General features: G+C 54.0%; 1 protein-coding gene across 1 annotated transcript in view; it reads left to right on the top strand.

Annotated features, from left to right (window-relative positions):
- LOC309657774 (uncharacterized protein) overlaps positions 1 to 19961 on the top strand; it is a gene marked incomplete at its 5' end in the record, with an annotated part of 102173 nt that overhangs the window by 63178 nt on the left and 19034 nt on the right. The window lies entirely within an intron of this gene.

Below are 19961 nucleotides of genomic sequence, written 5' to 3'. Positions count from 1 at the left end.
AGGGCTGCGGCCCAGGAGCTCTACCCTCCAGGCTTCCTGTGGGTGGCAAGTGAAACTTTTCTTCCTGGTTCTCTCCCAGCAGCGAGCTCCATCCCCCCAGCCCCAAGTGGCGGCTCCTTGGGCCGGAAACAATGTGCTTTCTCCACGCCTGGGAGTGGAAGTCAGCAGTTTGGCACCGTCTGGCTGGCAGCCTCCACCGGCTTCCTTTGGCACTTTATTGGCAAAGGCGGTGACATTTCTTTCAGTTGGGTGGGTGGAGCTGTTATGCAAACTCCCGCTCTCCTCATTCGCCGGATGAATATTCATGACTCAGGCAATCTGTACCAGCCAGACTTCCCTGAGGGCGGCAGCTTTTCTTCTCTTCCCCTCTCTCTTTTTCTTTCTCCTTCTCTCCTTCCCAGCTCTTCGGAAAGCTGGAGTGCAGCTATATTTAATTTACAAATACGGAGCTCTTTAGCTTGCCTTTTGCGGTGCAGGCTTTGGGGAGGAGGTGCTGGCAATGGGAGCAGTGGTTGAGGCACTGGGTCCCCTGACCTTGGGCCTTCAGGGCCCAGCACCCGGGGCCCCAGCTCCTGGGAAGCTCCTGGGTCTGGGGCTCCCTTTGGGATGGGCATTTGGTGCCTGCACACCTGAAGGGGCAGCAGCCTGTGTCACCCCATTCCACACTGGCCCCCAAGTTGAGCATGGATGTCCTGAGGCATTGTTTTTCTGCTCAGTGCATGGGCCAGGCCCCACCAGTATGTCTTCGCTGGCCGGTCCCCTGCCTCCTGTGCTCTCCTGTTTGTCAAGGCACACCCAGACCCTGCTCCAAGCCCCAGACCAAAGCCCAGAAGGCAGTGGGGCATCTGCCCTTCACTGCTTTCCTAGAGGAGGCACAGATGCCTACTTAGGGTCCAATTCCCCGGGGACACACCTGCTCCCTTTCTGAGAAGGATGGCTACCTGCTTTCCTTTGTCTCTTCCCAAAGAAGCATCAGAAACTCTGACTGAGGGGTCAGAATTTCCAGAATTTGCCAGGGAAGTTGGTCTCAGCAAGGATGTGCTCGTGTATGGCTTGTGTGTGTGTGTGTGTATGTAAATATTTATGCACAGCTTAAGTGAGTCTGTATGCCTACATCTATGATCGAGTGGTTGAGTGTGTGTCTGTATGTGTAAGGGCGTGAATGTGTGTGTGGCGGGAAGTCTGGGAATGTCTACATGTGTGAATGTGCCTCTCCAGTTAGAGTTGTGTGTGTATCTCTGTGGGTCTGGGAGGGTTGTGGAGGAGGGTACTCCTGGGGGGCCGAGGCTTGTGTGTGTGTGTGTGTGTACGTGTGTATGTGTAAGTGAATTGTAGGTGTGCGTGAGGGTGTATGTGAGCTTCTGAGAGCCTGGGGGAGAGAGAGAGTGTGTGTGTGTGTGTTAGCGGGCAATTCCCCCGCCCTGCCCCCCCCAAACCTTTTCCTCTCCAGCGAGGTAGAGGGGGACGTCCCCCTCTTTTCCCCGCTTTGCAAGTGTTACAGATTCTATCCAAGGACGGGAACAGAAGGCTTCCCAGCACAGAGCGTCCTGAAATTACTTTATATTCCCCCCTCCTGGTTTCATCTAGTCAAAATAGCAGCATTAAGCTCACCCATTCTCCCTGCCCACCACTCAGCCCTGGGGGAGGGAGCGAGGTGGGCCGTCCTGTCTGACCCCCCTTTGAGAGCACCTTGGAGCCCCGAGCCAAGGAGCTGTCTTCCAAATCTCCTCGTTCGGCGGCCCATGCTTCGGTGGCAAGAGCCAGATGCCTCCCTGCCTGCCAGCAACTGCCAAGCTCTTCCAGACCTACATCCAGGCCCGGCCTCATTTACAAATATGCAAATTTGCATCTTTTCTGGTATGCAAATGGAGACATGACAAATAGCTAATTAGGGTCAAAAGAAGCACTCTGAACCAATTAGTTGTAGGGTCGATTCCTTTCTGCTGGGGGGAGACTGGGCCCTCCTGCTGCCCTCCCAGCCCAGGCCCTCACACTCTGGCAAGGCCCGTCTGGCCGGGGCTGTGGATGTTCAAAGAGAACTGAAACAGGAGAAGATGCTTGAATGCCAGTCCCACCTCTGACTCGTAGCTGTGTGCCCCTGCACTCACTTGCCCAAGCCTCAGTCTCTTCCTCTGTGAAATGGAGCAATGATAGTGACCATCTTGTCTCCAGTCCTCCACCCCAGAGTGGTGAGACTTGGAAGAATTTGGATGTAAACAGCCTTTGGAAACTATACTAAAATTTCTCTGATAGGCACGTCACTTGTGCTCCTCCAAAGTACTTTCTGCCCTTGATTTCGTTTAATCTTACATCTACCCTCTGGATTAGAAGAATTAGGTATAGTGATGATGGCAGTAGGTTTCATCGTGGGTACCATCTCTGGCTAATTACGAATGACTGCCTGGAGTGGTGTGTTAAGAAGGATTCTGAGTCCACCTCTGGAGTCACCAAGAGGGAGACTATGATCAATTAGTGATGTCTGCTGTGGGCAAGTCATTGGACGCTGGCAGCTCATGTGCTGCCTATTTACTGACCATGAAAGAAGTGAATTTGGAGCAGGAACCTGGGTTCCAGTGCTGTCTGCTCCCTTGAATGAGTTACCCTTTCGGAGCTCAGCTTCCTAGTATAAAACAGGGAAAAGAACACCTATGTCTTAGGGTTGTTGAAAAGATGAAACAAAAGAAAGTTAGGCAAAATCTCTTGGTCATCTGGGAGCTGATGTGTCCATTTAATGGACGTGTCAGAGGGACAGGCCTATTGTCCCATTTCAGAGGTGAGGAGCCTGAGGCCTGCAGAGGGTGGATGACTTGGAGAAGAGGAAACTGGCAGCCTTGCCAGACAGACCTGCATGGCTGGGGCTGTTCCTTTCTCTGCCACTGCAGGATCCTGGCTCCCTCCTGCCACTCCCACGCTGATGCCCCTAGCGGGCTGTAACACGCCCCGCTGGCCTGGCTCCACTTTGGGGTGTGAAATTTGGTTGAGTCGGCACCTGGGAGAATGGGGCAATTGCCATCCTGGAGCCTGCGGCCTGGGCTGGAGCCAGTGGGCAGACGAAGGGATGGTGGGAGAGCCTGAGTCCCAGGAGCTAGCCAAAGCTGGGCAGCTGGCAGGAGCGGGGCAGGAGAGGACCTGACTTGAGGACACCCCCGAGCTGAGAGCCCGGCCGTGCCTGTGTGCGTGTGTGTGTCGGCCTGGCTGCTGGCAGTGCCTGAGCATGTTGGCTAGTGTCTGAGTGTGCCTTTGTGCATGTACGTGTGTCTGAGGATGCGTCTGGGAGCATGTGTCCTTATGTGTGTGTATATGCATCACCTATCAGTACAGGAGTTAATTAAGTACATGTGTGCACATCTATGTGTCAACATGTGTCTGGGTGTCAGTGTGTAACAGTGGACGTGTGCCTGCACGTGCGTATAAGTGAACTTCTTGCACAAACGCATCTGTCGGTGTTTGAATATGTGTGTCTGTACATTTCTGCCTGTATCTGTGAATGTCCATATGTATATAATTTTCAATATCAGTATCACAGGTGTGTCCATATTGGTGCACGTCTGGCCACCTGTGTCGGTAAATGCGGACGTGGGTCTGCACCTTTCTGTTGGCATCTGCCCAAGTGTCCCGGTTACAGCATGTGTGTTCTTCCCAGTGCCCTGTGCCTCTCTGTATGTTGTACACATCTGTAAATCTGCCCATGTACACGTATCCATGAGTGTCTCTACGGCTGTGCCCATATTGTTGGTGCATTTCTGGGTGTGCACATCTACCTGTGAGGATGTTGGTATTTATCTGAGGATGCAGGCACAGCTGTATCAGGGTGAGCAGGGTGGAATCTTCTGTGTGGTTTCAGCAGCTCCAGGTCATCACTTCGGTCTTTGTCTTGTGTCTGGAGCCTCCTGGACATTTGTGTGCCTTTGCTATGTTTGAAGGGAAGATTTTCTCTGTTTCCCAGGGTGCCACCCCGACTAGATCAGGGCTTGGTACTTCTGGAGAAGGACCCACCTGCCCTGTGGCACTTGTTTATTTCTCCCTTCTCCTTTTCCTTATCTCATCTCCTTTTCTTTATCTATCCTTCCTTCCCATTCCCCTTCCTTTCTCCCCTTTTCTCTCTCCCTTTCCTTCCCTTTTTGCAACTCACTTGAAGAGACCCGGCCTTGGGCTGCTCTGGAGGTGACAGATGATCCTTAGAAGCCCCACTTTAGCCTCTAGAGAGGGGCTCCCCATTCCCATCCCCCATGCGGACTCAGCCCCAGAGCCATACACGCTCCTGGGGCTCTTTAGATTAAAGTCGTTGCACCCTCGCTGCATTTTAATAATTGCCCCAACAGTAGCTCCGAGTGAGAACCCATGCCTTTTCTCCTTCCATTTGGAAGGGTCACCTCCCAGCCTTCCTAAAGTGCTCGTAAAGGGTGGCCCCACTACCTGCTGGAAGACCTGCTGGCTCGGACTTCAGAGCACCTCTGTCCCAGCTCACCTGTGTGACGACGGTCCCTTCTGCCACCACTGGACCTTTTCTGGGATTGAGCTTGGCGCTGCTCTGCCTCCTGTCTGTGTTCAGGTTCCAGCCTGCCCTGGCTGGCCCTCCCTGTTCAGTTACTTGGGTCATTCCCAGGCGGCCTCACCCTGATACGGTTCCTCTCATGTGCTGCCTGTAGATGTCTCTTCTCTTCTGTCCCGCAGGGACTGGGTCAGAGTCATCCCTGTCTGCCTCAGGTGCCCTGGGCCACAGCAGTGCTTGGAACATAAGTGGTGATGGATGATTCTGGTAAGAAACAAGGTGTTCCAGCTCATACCTTTTAATTACCAGATGCCTTCCCTCTTCTTACGGTTGTCTCCCTTCACTGATGATTTTGGATGGAGTTTACAATAAAATGATTGATTAAAAATTGGAAACTCTATAAATGAAAATAAAAATGCTTAACACCAGTAACTCTAATGTAAAGAGAAAGCATGTTAAGATGACATTTTATGGACAATTCCAAATTAGCAGGAAGTTCTCAGCTGGTAAGTGTCTTGATTATGATCCCATCTCTTGGGGTCCCAGCTAGATGTTTCTCCTTGATGGAATCCTGACCAGGCAGGCACTGAAGTGGGGTGTGAAGAACTTGGGTTCAGGTTGAATAAGCCTGGGTTGAAATCTCTCATTCACTGGCTGTGTGACCTTTCTGAACCTCAGTTTTCTTGTCTGTACAATGGGGATAAAAGACCTACTCCACAGGGCAGTTGTGAGGATGAGAGAGGATGGTGCACAGGACCAGGGGCAAAGCTTGGTGTATCATTCCGCCTTCAGAATACACCCAGAACCCAACCACTTCCCTTCACCTCCACTGCAATGGCAGCGGGCTGAGCACCATCCTCTGCCCCCAACTCCCCAGTGGTCTATTCTCTACACTGCAGCCACCGTGATCCTATTAACAATTAAGTCACGTCACATCACTTGTCTGCTCAAAACCTCCAATGGCTTCCATCTCACCTGGAGTAAAAGCCAAGGTCATCACAGCAGCCTCAAGGTCCCACAGGATCAACCTCTCCATCTGTCACTGTCTCTGCTATTCTCCCCCATCTTACCTCCTTCTAACCACACTCCTCTCCTGGCTGTTCCCCAAACATGTCGGCTACAGTCCTGCCTCAGGACCTTTGCATGTGCTGTGTCAGTTGCTGGAATGCTCTTCCCCTAGATATCCTCATGGCTCCCTCTATTGTGCCCTTCAGGTCTTTACCCAAATGTCCACTTCTCTGTGAGGAATACCCTGCCCTTCTTTCTGATTTATTTTTGTCTATGGCACTTATCACCCTTCAGTATACCATACCATACTTTTTACTTATTTCCTATGTTGCTTGTCTCTCCCCAAGAGAATGTAAGCTCCTTGAGAGCAGGGATTTTTATCTTTGTTTCCACCACTTGGAATGGTGCTCAATAAATTTTTGTTGAATGAATGAACTGCTTGTCATTTTGGAGAGTCCCAAAACAGAGGAGTGGCTGTCTACCAACTTGAGCAATCAAAGGTTACCATGCCCCTGTAGCTCTGGACAGGGGACTTCAGCATTATTTCGTTAGTGAGGCAGTGGGGACACTCAGGAGGAAACCTGCCCCCTGGGCTTCCTACTAAGGGCAGCCAGCCCAGGAGGAAGCACCCGTGTGCTGATTCCTGACCCAGCCTGTGAGTCAGCAGTGTGTCCTCATGCGCCAGCCAGAGGCCAGGGCTGCCTGCTCCCTGGCATTCTCCATCTTTTATCTCCATGCACCATGGCTGCAAGTGAATTCAAGGCCAATGGGGTCTTTCTTGGAGGCTCACCCTCACCTGGGACTCTCCCCTGGAGAAAGAGCATTCAGACTAACGGAGGGAGTCCAGCGGGGCACTGGGGGGGTCAGCTATGAGAAGGGCATGGGACGGGCATCAGGCCAAGACAGCAGCATGGGCAGAGCCAAGCATGTAAGAATTCCTTGGTGTGCTGGGGAAGGGCGGGCTGCAGGATGTGGCTGGAGTGTGTCTACCTTACCTAATGAGAGCTTCCAGAAGCCTGGATTGGGTCCCAGCCATCTTTGCCTGTCCCTCTGAAACAGTGCTCAGCCCTCAGTAGTGCTGTCAATATCTGCTGGGTGGCCTCGTTGCCTCAAGGCACAGAAGAAACAGGATGGTGAAGGTCACACTTGGGAGTCGGTCTTGGTCTTACCCACCTTTACTCTAAAGTAATTCCTTCACCTTGTACACTGATGGTGGGAATGTAAATTGGTGCAGCCACTGTGGAAAACAGTATGGAGGTTCCTCAAAAAGCTAAAAATAGAACCACCATAAGACCCAGCAATCTCACTCCTGGGTATATATCCCCCCCAAAACAAAAACACTAATTTGAAAAGATACATGCATCCCAATGTTCATAGCAGCATTATTTACAATAGCCAAGGTATGGAAGCAACCTAAGTGTCCATCAACAGATGAATGGATAAAGAAGCTGTGGTACATATATACAATGGAATACTACTCAGCCATAAAAAAAGAACAAAATGTTGCCATTTGCAACAACCTGCTTGGACTTGGAGGGCATTATGCTAAGTGAAATAAGTCAGACAGAGAAAGACAAATACTGTATGATATCACTTATATGTGGAATCTGAAAAATACAACTAGTGAATATAACAACAAGAAGCAGACTCACAGATATAGAGAGTGAACTAGTGGTTACCAGTGTGTGTGTGGGGGATGAGCAATAAGGGCTGGGGAGTGGGAGGTAGAAGCTATTGGGTGTAAGATAGGCTCAAGGATGTGTGGTACAACGTGGGGAAAATGACCAATATTTTGTAATAACTGTAAATGGAAAGTAACCTTTAAAATTGTGTAAAAAATTAAAAATTAAAAAAAAAAATAAAGTAGTTCCTTCAAAGGTGGGGAGGAGGGGTTCTCCAGAGCTGGGAGATATGCCCAGGCCAGAATGACCTCCCCAAACCTGCCACATTCAAGGCTAAAAGAAGCCTATGGACCCATCTCAAATAGTGTTTTTAAATGCATAAAATAAGATACATAGGATTACAAAGGAAACTCATTCTATAGTTCTAACCATGGACCCCAGGTTCAAATGGCCAGTTACGCTCTTGGAAGACAAATATTCCGCCCTCTGAAAACAGAGCACCGCCCTGGCTTCTCCCCATGCACACTTGGAGGGCGGGGCTGGGGGAAGAGTTTGTGCCTATTTTTGCAAGGCTGTCCTGGGCTGGAGGGAGCAGCGCTATCCCGCCCTGCCCAGGAGGCGGAGTTTGGAACCCCTGGAGGAAGCCACTCGGATGGCCAGGGTTCCCCGGGGGGTGAGTGGGCGGGAGTGAGCTCCCCGTTTCTGGAGGTGGTGAGCTGGACGCCCATCTGCCAGGGGTTCTGGGGTCGGGGTGGGGTGAGTGATTGCTGCTTGGGTGAGACAGGATTCTGATTGATTTAAAATCAGTCTCTTGGAGGTGGATCTAGGAGGTACCCACGGCAGTTGCAGCTTTCTCCTTCACCGAGCCCCGAGCCAGCCAAGCTAGGCTGGGAAGGAGAGAGAACGGTCACTTTCTGGTGGCTTCTTCTTGCCAGCCCCCTGTCAGGAATTTGCACCAGCACCACCTCGGTGTTGCCTCCCAACCAGCCACTGATTTTGGTCTTTTGAAGATACTGGGCTTCAGGCTTGGAAAACCTTTTCCTATTCGGAGTCTGCCCCCCAAAACCATTTCTGGCCACGAGGAGTGTAAACCATATCGCCCAGCGTCCCCCAGCCGTCTAGAGTCTCAGTTCCGAGCCTAGGAGGGGGTCCCTCCTTTTTACCTCTGTGGCATTGTCACCCTCCCCTGCACCTTCAAGGCCCTCAACAGTCTTTGAAATTGTCTGGGCCAAGCCCCCTGTGCCATGGATGGGGTAACTGAGGCCCAGGTCACATAGCCCAAGTCACATAGCCTCTGGCTGGCAGAGCTGGTTCCAGAAGCTAAGCACCAGAGGCAGCCCAAGGTGGGAGAGAGTGCAGTGGGGGTCAGCCTTGGGTCCCTTTGACAAACACATCATGCTTCCTTCCTACACCGCCTCCGTGGGTGGGGAGCCGGGGACTGGTCTGTTAGCTTTCTCCCGCTGTCCCCCGAGGATGCATTTGTCTGTTTTGCATTGTTTGCAGGCTGTAGTTACACTGCTCCTGGTCCTGGGGGGAGCGCCGCAAAGAGAAAATGTCAGGGCGACACGCCACCAAGATAACATTAGCGAAATATCAAGTCCTTTATGATGTCAGGAGGGATTCCTTCCCGCTGCCGAAGCTGCCTAATGACATCATAAAATAGGCCTGCGGCAGCCGCAACCCCCCCTGAGCCATCAATCAGGCCTGTCTGCACGCGGGGTACGGGGGGTGGGGTGCGGGATTTTCAACCTGAAGGAGGCCCCAGTGCAGCCAGTCTGTGGTGGGCTGAGGGTTCGAGGACACCCACATCCCCCTGGAAACGGTCAGCCCCCTGGGGCGGTGCCCCTTCACGGCTGGTCTGGGCGCCATGGCTCCTGAGGCCCCTCAGAGATCCCGAGGCTGAGTTGGCTGCCACCGGTCCGAACGGCTCCCAAGGAGTCCTGCATCCTGCCCAGAGCACCTCAGTGGTGCTGAACAAGAGGAGGGGCCGAAGCCCAGCCGTCCTCTTTGCTGATATTGTCAGGGACAGACTCAAGCCCGACGTCTGGGGCGTCAGGACCAAGAGTCACATCACGGGATTCAGATCCCGGAGGCCTTTGACTCCTTTGTGGCTGGTGTGTGCTCTCACAGATCCTGGGTTTGCTCATGTGTCCATCTGTCTGTACGCCTGGGGTGTTTGCAGCACGTGGACTAATGCGTCGTCCACGGCTGGTTTGTCTGGGTGTGTGCACTCACGGCTGCAGCCCCCTGTCTGCCTGCCTGCCTGCCTCTGTGCGCTCCTGAGTGTCTGCCTGCCCTGCACCTCTTCATGTCCCGTACTCGTGCTGATGTGTGTCAAATGTCTGCAGATGGGACGAGCAGATGTGGAAAGAGATAAGGAGGACCAAAGAGAGAAGGGGGATGCCAGGGGGTGGGGTGGGGACCCGGGGTGTATATGTATCAAGCGTTTCTTACCACCATCGGCTGAGAACTTTGCATGTGTGTTAGAATCACCAGGGAGATTTAAAAACCTACCTATGCCTTAGTCTTCACCTCAGATCAATTACATCAGAGTCTCTGGAGCCAGGGCCCAGATATTGGTATTTTTAAAGGCTCCCAGGGTGATTCAAAGGGCAGCCAGAGTTGAGAAACAGGGTGTCCAGAGCCTTGCTACTCCAAGTGTCGACTAGCACCATCGGCCTTGCCTGGGAGCTTCTAAGAAATGAGGAGTATCAGGCCCCTCCCAGACCCCCTGAATCATAATCTGCATTCCCCCTCCCCTAGTCTGTATTTTAATAAGATCCCCATGTGACCTGTACACCCATTAAAGTCTGAGGAGTAAAGCGGGGCTCTCAATGGCTTCAGATCTGAGAGTTTCTGAGTCAGTGGATACGGGGTGGGGCCTGAGAAGGTGCTTTCCTAATGAGTTCCCAGGTGACGCTGACGCTGCAGGTCTGGGGACCACACTTTGAGGACCCCTGGCTTAGCTGCAGTGTATGAGGGAGGAAGACAGAAGGAGAGGAAGTGGAGGGGGGTGTGTTGGGTGTCGGAAGTTGGAAGGAAGCGGGGAGGCTGTCTCAATCCCCCAGGAAGTTCACGTTCCCACAAAAAGTGTGGCCTGTCCTTCTCTTAGGACCTGGATTTCCCCGACTCGGGGACCAGTCCAGGGATGAGGGTTGTAAAGAGAACAGGAAATACAAGCAAGTCTCCTGAGAGCTGCTGGCATGTGTGCCCCCTTCCTAATTCGCCCCCACCCCCAATCTGTCAAGAAGAAGAATCCAGGGCTGGATACTTCCCTGGTCCCCGAGAAGCCCTGGCTGAAGAATCAGGTTTTCTCGGAGCCTGAGCTCACCAAGATGCTCATGTGCACACAGTTGGGGCACACAGTTAGGGCAGCCGTATATCTGGTTTGCCTGGGACGATCTTGGTATATCGTTCTCATCTTTTCATTCTCAAAAGTTGCCTGATAGGGACTTCCCTGGTGGCGCAGTGGTTAAGAATCCGCCTGCCAATGCAGGGGACATGGGTTCGATCCCTGGTCTGGGAAGATCCCACATGCCGCGGAGCAACTAAGCCTGTGTGCCACAACTACTGAGCCTGCGCTCTAGAGCCCGCGAGCCACAACTACTGAGCCTGCATGCCGCAACTACTGAAGCTCGCGTGCCTAGAGCCCGTGCTCCGCAACAAGAGAAGCCGCTGCAGTGAGAAGCCTGCGCACCGCAATGAAGAGTAGCCCTCGCTTGCCGCAACTAGAGAAAGCCCGCGTGCAGCAACAAAGACCCAACGCAGCCAAAAATAAATTAAAAAAAAAAAAAAAGTTGCCTGATAAATCGTATGGTTCCCCTACTGATAATGGTGGCTGGAATCGTTACCCCAGAGGGGGTGGGGGTGGGAGATGACTAAGGGTGTTCCCAAGGGGAAAACTCTCTGGGAACCCGCCTCCAGTTTCTCTTCTCCTGGCCTGGCTTCCTGGGGGAGGAGGGGAGGGAGGGTCCTTTGCAGGACACCCAGCGGGGAGCAGACCTCCTTCCCAGGGGGCAGCCAGCCCTGTCTGTCTGTCCCTGTGGTGGGGTGAGGGGGAGCTGTAGGCAGACAGGCCAGGTCCGCAGCAGCCCCGTCTTGCCTCGGGCCTGATCTGCGGTACCAGCACCTCTTCTGCCTGCATCTTCACGGAGTTACCTGAGGGCTGGGGGAGGAGATAGCGATCAGCCAGAATACCAGAGGCTTGAGGCACGCATGACCTCACCCAGGGTGTGCCGGCTGTCTGAGCCCTGTCAGGCCACCCTCCCCGCTGCTCCCAGGCACCTCCAGGCCAGTTTAGACAACAAGCTTCAGCCAGCAGTGCCAGGGCTGTCCCTACGCGCTTGGCTGGGTCTCGGCCAGGGCTCAGGCCACCTCTTCTGGGAACAGCCTATAGGTCTCTAAGGGGACTCCAGCCCCCTCCAGCTCCCTGGGGGCTGGGGTGTTTGGGGGAGGGGCAGGGAGGGAGGGCTGGGGCTGGAGAAAGCCATTCATTCACGACTGACATTGAGAGCTAGACCAGTGGTCCAGGAAGAAGGGAAGTCGATACTCTCCAGGGACCCAGGGAGCTTAGAGACCCGTCCCAGCTTGGGATGGGGGTGAGGACCAGGAAGAGGTCCAGCAGGAGCACTCACTGTGCGCCAGGCGGTGTGCTAGCAGCAGCTGATTTGAAAACCAAAGCCAGAAGAGCCTGGAAGAGACCATGGGAAGTGTTCACCATGCCAAACATATTAAAACACCTCTTGGTAACTTCAGATGGAGCCCAGAGATGCACACCGTGGCAAGATAGGCTGTCAATGTCAATTGGTTGACTGGGGGCTGGGGGCGGGGGGGTGGTCCCCCGGGAGCTGTGGGGTTCCTGGAAACCTGTGGGCAAGGTCTCTGGGGGAAAATGGCCCCTTCTCCCAACCCCTGAGTGACTAGAGCAGAAAGGGAGCACAGCGGCAGTGGGAACTGGGTCTGAGCCTTCTGGCTGGGCGCTGCCCTTGGACCCTCCCGCCCCACCGTCCCGCCTCTGTCCTGTCCCTCAGCGGCTGCCACCTGGGCCTGCGAGCTCGCTCCGGCTCACTCCTGCTCATCCCACCCCCACCCCTGACGATCTGCCCACCCTGTGTCCACCGCCTCCGTGCACATCCCACACCCACACCTGCAGCGAGGCAAGCGGGCCTCACCCAGGAGTGTCACACAAACAGCCACCCGAGACACCTCTGCATAACGAATGAACGACCCACCTGTGAGCCACTGGCCTCTGTTGGCCATGCTCCGTGTCTGTGGGCTCAAGTCTCAAACCCAGCATTTGCCCCGGCGCCAAGGGCCACAACCCCACTCTCCAGAGCGCCCCCCGGTGGCTGCCTTTCCAGGCCTCGTGTATCAGAGCAGCAGTCCAGAGCCCCTTTCCTCTACGTGCTTTCGAGGGACATGGCTGCATCTTAGTGTAGGTTGTTGTCTGAGTTATTTATTCAGTTCAGTAACTGTTCCCTGAGCTTTCCATGTGCCTGGCCCTCTCCTGAGCTCTGGGGCCCAGAGGCAAGGAGAATAACAGTGCTTCCAAAGCACATCTGGGGCTTAGCAAGACCCTCAGGCTGGCTCCCACTCTGTCCTGGGGTCCCACCCTCTCTAGGCCCGTCTCCTCCAGTTCACTCCCCTCTGCGCCCTCGCACACAATTGTCTCTGCCACGTGACAGCCACCGTCCTCCTCCGCATCATTCTCTTCCACCCCCTCGTTTCCTCCTGCATCCTGGCTTTGGATGGATGACGTTGCCTGGTTGTGCCCTCTGATTCTGGGGCAGCGTCAGGAGCGTTGTGGAGACGCTCGGATTTCTTCCTGCATCTCCCACTCCCTCCCTTTCTGGCTTTGGCTCTGGGGAATGCAGGATCACATGGAACCTGGGGGTGGGGTGGAGGTTGTCCCCACTGGGTTCTGGGTGAGGCTCTTGGCTTCTTGAAGGCCTGAAGCAGGGCCAGAAGTGGACACAGGAAAGATAGAGGGGTGGGTGGAGGGAGGGAGGGAAGGATGGAGGGAGGGCCAGGGAGGGGGCGAGGGGAAGAGAAGGGAAGAGAGAGAGGGAGAGAGAGAGAAAGAGAGAGAGTGGGAGAGAGACAAGAGTTAAAGTCAGAGTCTGAGAAAAGTAATAGGGACAAACAGACCAACAGAAAGAGATTCTGACCTGATCACCAGGCACTTCTACAAAAATCACCCTCTTTTTTTTTTTTAAAGAATGTTATCTTTTTTTTAAATTAATTAATTAATTTTATCTATTTTTGGCTGCGTTGGGTCTTCGTTGCTGCACGCGGGCTTCCTCTAGTTGCGGCGAGCAAGGGCTACTCTTCGTTGCGGTACGTGGGCTTTTCATTGTGGTGGCTTCTCTTGTTGCGGAGCACGGGCTCTAGGCGTACGGGTTTCAGTAGTTGTGGCATGCGGGCTCAGTAGTTGTGGCTCGTGGGCTTAGTTGCTCCGTGGCATGTGGGATCTTCCCAGACCAGGGCTCGAACTTGTGTTCCCTGCATTGGCAGGCGGATTCTTAACCACTGCGCCACCAGGGAAGTCCCCACACTCTTTTCTTAAGGGTGGACTTGGGTCTCTCAGTACATGGTTGTACAGCCTTGGAACAGGCCTCAGAAAGGGGCCTGAGTCCTCCCCTGGCCTTGGCTCCCACCCTGCTGTTCCGGGTTGGAGAGCGCCCTGGGGGAGACCGTGACCGTGGACGGTGGTAGTGAGGTTCCTTGGCGGGTGCTCGAGCCCAGGGATTCTCCCATCTCTGCTCCCTGGGCTCCTGCCTTGCTGTGGTCTTGACACCCTCAGCTCCAGCCTTGAAGGAGCTTCGTCAGCTTTGCGGGGAAATTTTGTAAATTCCCAGCAGCCTCTGGCCCCCACCTTTCATGGGCGGTCTTCAGCCTTTTCTCAGACGCCGGATCCCTGGGCCTCCATTCTTTTGCCCCGTGGTGCCCGCCAGAACCCTATGACCCCCCTTCCTCTTGTCCTTGTGAGGCTGCCTGGGGTGGGAATGGGAGCAGGGGCTTGGGATTAAGAGCCTGATCTCTCCTCTTTCCCAACCCAACTGCCAAAGAAGCTCCCGGACAGGTTTTGACCTGCTCTGTAGGCCTTCCTGGGCACCTCCCCTTTGCCCTTGGCCTGGGGGAGCCCTCCCCAGCCCCGGCCCTGGCCGAGGAGCCCTGCTGAGAGCCAGGCCTAAGAGTAGCCACAGCTTCCTCTACCTATTACTAATGTCCAGATGCTTCACCATCCTTTTCTGTTTCTCTTATACCTGCCTCTCCCTCTGAAATCAAACAATCCTCGGTAAAGCCTTTTGGGGTATGCCAGCTTTCCCAAGCTGATCCCCGTGCAGATCCTAACCGGACCTCCCAGCATCTTCCATGCTCACCCTGCTGTTCTGTGTCTTCCAAATGCCCTGGGCGCCCAGCTCTGCCACCCCTACTCGCTGAGTCTCAGTGGCTTTGGGTCACTGGGAACTCGCAGGATGATGCTGGAAGAGACCGGAAAGGACTGGAATGATTCTACGATGACTGCCGCCTTGGTCCCTGCAGCGGAAGGAGCCTCATCCCGTGCCCTCTTGCTGCCAGCACTCCCTCCAGGCAGAGCCGGCAGCCTGTCTGGGTGGGGACCTGCCCAGACCTGCAGCCCAAGGTCAGCCCCTGCAAGATTAGGCCAGGAGCGGCCTTTGTCCCCCTCACCTGGCGCTCAGCGCCTGCTATGCCTGCGTGGTGGAAAGCTCTGGTTTAATTAAGGATCTTAGGAGAGAATTCTCTCTTGTTATTTTCTGAATAAATTAAGGAAGTAACTTCGAGGCAATATGATTTTCATCTAATCAGGAACATTCTGAAATTACCATATTGTTTTCCACTAGAAACCCTATCAGCCCCCAAATCAGATAACCAGGCTGGAGACTACCACGGCCCCTCTGTCCTGGGGCGGGTGCATGCTGTGGGGACAAAGAGGGACTCGCTGCTCCTGCCACAACCCTTCCTTGAGTTCCTGAGGCAGGCTTAAGAGAAGCAGCAAAGGATGGTGAAGCATCTGGACATTAGCAAAAAGGAGAGGAAGCTGTGGCTACTCTTAGGCCTGAAGAGGCAAGAGAAGGAGGGACAGAGACAGGGGCCACTGACAGAGCTGCGGCCGTGGACTATCATAGCAGGTACTGAGATGCAGTGAATCCAGGGAGAAACGGGATGTCTTCCCAACCTCTCTCTTTCCCTGCCCTCCATCTCCTGCTGGTGCTGCTGGGCTGGGCTGGAAGCCAGTGGGTGGGGAGCCTGGGTGACATCCTTCATATTGGTGAGGCTCCTGGGGCACAGAGCAGGGCAGAAAATGGATCTGGGGGAGAGCAATTGGAGAATGCCCAGCACAGCCCCAGGGGTGACCCTAACCTTTCAATGTCTGATGCTTCAGAATTTCTCTAGCACATTCTTATTCATTTTCCTGGTCACTCCCCACAGCAGCCCTAAGTAATGATTCTTATCTGCATGAGGAAACAGGCTCAGAGAGGTCAAGTGATGTCCCGGAAATCACACAGTAAGGAGGTTATAGATTTGCATTCAGTTTTGCCCCACTCCAAATCCCCCCTTTTCCCCCTGAAATAGAGGCTTGGATGCATTAAAGTGATAGCCTGAGCTGGGTGTTACAAAAGGTTCCTGGTGTGAAAGGGCCCTGTCTAGAAGCTTCTGTGAGGTCATGAGGGAAGTCCTGCCTGCCACTCATGAATGAAGATCTGGAGGGCCCTCGGCACTTTGCAGAGCAGACCGCAACAAACTACCTGTGAAACAAACATTTCTAATTCTGGTGGGAACTCCTGCCCCCGGGGCTGGTGTGGAGGGCTGGCTGGGATCTCCTGGAGCAGGAGCTGAAAAAGGAGACCTCATTGCTGAGTTGTGATCATTTTGGAAGGAACTCCCATCCTCCCAGGGACCATCTCCGTTTGCCCACATGCCTGCTGGTTACACCGCATCAGCTTTATTCCCCTTTCTACCAGGCGCCAGCACTCCAGTCACTGAGTGTGTAGGGGGCCAAGTCCTGGCTGGGGATACAGTGGGGAGCTCCTGACTTTGGATTCGGTTGTGGCAAAGGGGTAGAGAGGCAGAGACCAGGCTCTGACACTGCGGCTGCAGAGGACCTCAGGGCGCAAGAAGGGTTCTGAGGATGAGGAGGCTAGTGTGTGAGCATGTGGGCACTTGTATGCATGTGTGTATGTGTGTGTAGGTGGCTGTGTGTGCCCACGTGCCTCTGAATATATGAAGCCGGGCATATATGTGTGTGTGGATATGGGAGAAAGGGAAGAAGAGGAACAGAGAGAAGGAGAAGGAGAAGAAGAAGAAGAGGAAGAAGAAGGAAGGGGAGGAGAAGGAGGAGGAGGAGGAAGAAGAGGAAGGAGAAGAAGGGGGAGGGGGAGAGAAAGGAAGCGGAGAGGAGGGAGGGAGAATTTGTTGGGGTCATCAGAGATTGAAGGGGTCAAAGTCAAAGGAAGTGGGGCTTGGATGGGCCATGTGAGATAATGAGGGTTGTAATAATAACAATGATAATAATAATAATAACACCTAACATTTATATAACACTATATGCCAAGCCTGTTCCAAGCCCTTTATTTATATCCAAGCCTGTTCCAAGCCCTTTATTTATATATATATTATATGTATAATATACATGTATATAAAACATTTTAATCTTTGAAACCATGTACTATACTAGGTACTATGATAACCTCATTTTACAGATGGGGAAACTGAGGCACAGATATATATATATATATATATATATATATATATATTTTTTTTTTAATGATATCCCCAAATACTAGAGCCAGGAATTGAGCCCAGGCCCAAATCTTAACTACCGAGAGGTACCGCCTGTCAGACTTGCAGGTGTGGCCCAGGACTCTGCCTCATGCATGGGGCTCTGGACCACTGCTTTGGTGCTCTATCTCTGTGTCATTCTCTTTATTCTCAGCAGGACTTTTTCTGGGGGGGTGGAATATGAAGTTGATCCTACAAAGCTTGTGTATCATGCAGGTGGCCTAACCAAGCCAAAGCAGGGAGGTGTCAAAAGAGCTTGGGTTTGGGAGGGCCATTCACTTTGAGTGGTTGGTGTATGGGGTACACAGGGGTGGCTTGTGAAGGGTCTTTGCAAGCCAAGCAGGTGGGAGACCTCCCTCCTACAGCATTGGTGGTGGGAGCCCCCGAGAAGGTTTTATGCAGGAGAGTGGCGAGGTCACTGTAGAAGGCGCACTCTGGCTCCAGCATGGATTAGAGAGACTGGAGGCAGGGAGGCCAGTGATCTGAGTGATGCAACAGTCCAGGTGAAAGGGTGATAAGGCCTGGGCTGGGGTAGGGTGATGGGGAGAGGGGAGGGGATGCAGTTGAGGAGGTAGAAGCCTCAATATTTGGTGGTGGACTGGATGTGGAGGGGTGTAAGGGAGTTGTTGAGGATGGCTCCTCAATTTCTGGGCACCTGGGTGGATGCAGATTACAGGAGGAGAGTAGCTTCTGCCATACCCATGGGTCCCTCAGCGGGGCAGGGAAGCCCGCGGCCCTGGTGGCTGAGACAAGATGCCCATGAGAAATGGCCAGGGCAATTGCGTGGCCCTGGAGAGATTTGGACTGGCCCTGGATTCTCTCCTGATGGACACCATAGGTTGGGAAGGCAGGAGGTCAGAGGCATGGCCAATGGACACATTGGGAAATGGGGGAGGGGTATTGATTGCCCCTCAAATATTTTTCATTTTCTTTATGTGTCTCCAATTCTAAAAAGCTCACATGGAGGATTGTAAGAGAAATGGAGCTGTACATCATTCTTAAATCTCAAATCCCAGCGAGGCCCTGTGGTACAGTGGTTAGAACGCTCATTCGATGGTCATTTTGGGTTCAGATTCCAACGTCACCACTCTAGCTGTGGGTTCTTGGGCAAATCACTCCACGTCTCTGAGTCTTAGTTTCCTCATCTGACTAATAGAGAAATAGAGATCATTACAGCATGGGCCTCATAGGCCTAGTTTTGAAGATGACATGAGATTCGTCACCACATGGCAGCTCTAGTTACGGTTATTCAGATCTAGGCAGGATGACGTACAACAGGGCCAGTTTGGGCATTTTTTCTTGCTCAGGTCTCATAGGCGCCCTTTCCCCCTTGTCTCCACCTTCCCCACACGTGGGAGACACCCCCGTTCTTTTGGGACCGGGAGCAGGACCGTCCGCCAGATAAGAAGGAAGAGGACTTTCTGGCCAGGATGGGGCGCTGAAGAACGCTTCCTCTGTCAGGCCCCTTCCTTTCCCAATTCCCCAGTGCTGGAAGGAGGTGGCAAACCCAGACAGAAGCCGAAACTCAGATGCCCATCACCCCTGCCTAGACACAGCCTCCCCAGATAGAATCTGGACAAGCCATTTCTCAGCCTCCCCCTGGCTGCAGGCCGTGCCCACCTTCTCCCAGCCTCAGGGCAGAGCCTCAGGCTGGAGTGGCCCCTAAGCCTATAGGCCCCATCCCTGAGCTCTCCCAGACATCCCAGAGGTGGATCTGGGGTCAGGGAGGGACCCAGTGTGGCTGCAGACCCCTCAGCCTGGTTCTCCAGGGAGGCATCTGGAGAGGACGGCTGCCTGCCTCCTCCTCCCCCGCCTCCCCTGCTTGCCCTGGGGTCTGGGGTCCTGAGCCCCGGGCTGAGCTCAGCTCTTACCCGAACCCCAACTCAGAGAGTTTGCTGGCAGCAGCGTAGATGACTTTGGTGTAGTTTCTGTGGTTTAATAAGCTACAAAAACGACATTATTTTAAGCCAATCTGGATATAGCACAAAAACTCTCACCCCGTCTGTTCTGTGAAACTCAGATACCCTGACGAGAACACAGCTCACAACCAACTAATACAATATTCTGCTGGGCTCGCTGTCAGCGGGCCCCACGCGGGCGCCGGCTCCCCGGAGGACTGCCCAGGCGCGCTCACCGCGGGCCGGGGAGGGAGGCGGGCGGCCTGGGGACCGGTGAGGAGGCGGAAGGGGATGCGGCTGGGGATGGGGCTGGGGTGAGGGCCTCGCTGTGGGGGGGGGTTGCCTCTCCTCTCCCCGAGGAGCTGGGGCCTTCCGAGGCCCCTCTGGGCTCCCCGCCCCCTTCCACGGGGACTCGGGGAGGAGAGGAGTGTTTCTGGCCTGCTGACAGCAGTTTCACTCCCACAACTTGCATATGTCTGAATCCGAAGCAGGGAAGTGTGTCCAACACACCCAATGCAAAGACAGGTTGTTGAATATTTTTTCTCTCATCACTAAAAAGGATTCCCTGCTGGGTGCAATCAAGATCCATAAACTCACGGCTCAGAGTCGGTGTGAAAGCAGCGCTCCAGCCCAGACTCCCTCGCTGGCGCTAAATGCAGGCTCCGGGCGGAGATGCACAGACATCCGCTAGCAGTCTGGCCTTGCGACCGGCAGTTCCCGGCACATTAGGCAGTGCGCTTATTTTGGGCTATGCTTCAGTGGATTAACTTTCAGTGTAAAGTTTCCGAGCTCGGGCCTCGTCCCTGCGGCTCCGCCCCCCCTCCTCTTTCGGTGGGTACCATGCTTTACAGAGCCAGAGGCAAGGGAAACTGGCTGACACGCGTTCTCAGCAGCCGCAGGGTTCAGCCCTGGAAGAGGAAGGCTGGGCAGGCAGAGGCCCTTCTGGGACCCTTGGCAGCCTGAAGAGCCCAGTCTGTGACTGGCTTGCCTCAGGGTCGACCAGATGCCCAATGCCTAACTCCCGCAGACACTGAACTTGCAAGCTTGGGAGATCTTGCAAAGTTCCCTTGGGGGGCTGGTCCTGGGTGAGAGCCTCCCCTCTTCTGCTAGTGGTGGCGGGTCTGACATCCACCCACC

The sequence above is a fragment of the Balaenoptera physalus genome, assembly GCF_965194825.1.
Source record: "Balaenoptera physalus genome assembly, chromosome: 1".
NCBI lineage: Eukaryota > Metazoa > Chordata > Mammalia > Artiodactyla > Balaenopteridae > Balaenoptera > Balaenoptera physalus.
The sequence above is the reverse complement of the archived record's forward strand: the minus strand, read 5'-3'. Positions and strand labels throughout refer to the sequence as shown.